Here is a 1,838-nt window from a genome sequence, read left to right on the forward strand (position 1 = left end):
AACATCTCCAACAATTAGAGTATGATCAGCAAAGTAGTCTAAAGTCAACAGAAAAAAAAGAAAGAAAGAAAGAAAAGAAATAATAAAGATTAGAGCAGAAATACATGAACTAGAAAACAGAAAAACAATAGAAAAAATCAACATAACAAAAAGTTGGTTCCTTGAAAGGATTAATAAAAGTGACAAACCATTGGCAAATCTAACAAAAGAAAAGAGGAAGAATGTGCAAATAACACATATAAGAAACAATAGGGGTCACAACCTAACCAACAGAAATAAAAATGATAATAACAGAATACTATGAAGATTTTACAATAATAAATTTGAAAATCTAGAAAAAAATGCATATTAAAAAACAAAAAAGGCCTAACTAAAACTAACAAAAAGTTAATTAGAAAACTTGAACAGATCTATAACAAAACAAAAAAATTGCTCAGGTCATTTAAAAACACAAAACAAAAATATTTCAGTCCCAGATTACTTTTCTAGTGAATTTTTATCAAACATTCAGAGAATAGGTGACAACAAATTTACTCAAATTATTCCAGAACACAGAAAAGGATGGAAAAGTATCATATATATTTTATGAAGCAAACATAACTCTTATACCAAAATCAGGGGAGATATCACTATTAAAGAAAATTATACACCAATATCTTTCATGAAAATAGATACAGATGTTCTCAACAAAATCCTAGGCAATAGATTTCAATGACATATCAAAGAAATAATGCACAATTACCAAGTGGGATTCATTCCACGGATTCAAGTATGGTTCAATATGTAAAACAACACAATCCATCATAAAAATAAAATAAATTAAGAAAACCCCACATGATTGTATTCATTGAGGCAGAAAAGACTTTTGACAAAATCTAACACCTATTCCTTATAAAAACACTAAAAAAAGTAGGAATTGAAGGGAGTCTTCAACATAATTAAGAGCAGATATGCAAATAAAACAGCCAAAATTACCCTCAATGGAAAGAAATTGAAAGCCTTCCCTTTGCAAACAGAAACCACACTAAGATGCTTTTTTTTTTTTTTTTTTTTTTATCACCAATCCTACTCAATATTGTATCTTAAATCTTAGCCAGAGCTGTAAGGAAAGACAAGGAAAATAAAGGCATCCAAATTGGCAAAGAAAAAGAAAAATTTTCTCTATTTGAACATGATATGATTCTATACATAGAAAATCTAAAAGACTCGGCAAAGAAATTATTGGAACTCATTGAAGGAGAGTCAGCAAAGTGTCAGGGTAAAAGATCAAAATGCAAAAATCAGTTCGATTCCTATACACTAATAAAAACAGCTCTGAAAAGGAAATTAGGAGAATTATACCATTTACAATAGATATTCAAAAGATGAAATATTTAGAATTAAATCAAACCAGAGAAACAATAGACCTACAAAAAACAAACAAACAAACAAACAAACAAAAAAACACTATAAAAAACATTATCACTAGAATGCAAAAGATATTTATAAAAATGGAAAAATATACCATGCTCATGGATCGGAAGAATTAGCATTTTGAAAATATCAACACTACCCAAAGTAGTCTATAGATATAGCTCAATCACAATCTAGATTCCAACTTCATTGTTTAAAAAATATGGAAAAGATGGACACTAACTTCATCTGGAAAGAGACACTAACTTCTGAGGAAAGAGACCTCAGAAAAGATGGACACTAACATCATCTGGAAAGAGACACTAACTTCTGAGGAAAGAGACCTCAGAAAATCAAAGGACTGCTTCAGAAGATAAAGTTTGAGGCCTCTCACTTCCTGATCTCAAACATTACTATATAGTCATCATGGTAAAAACAGCCTGGCA

Source organism: Chrysochloris asiatica, unplaced genomic scaffold (assembly GCF_000296735.1).
Source record: "Chrysochloris asiatica unplaced genomic scaffold, ChrAsi1.0 scaffold00208, whole genome shotgun sequence".
NCBI classification, from domain to species: domain Eukaryota; kingdom Metazoa; phylum Chordata; class Mammalia; order Afrosoricida; family Chrysochloridae; genus Chrysochloris; species Chrysochloris asiatica.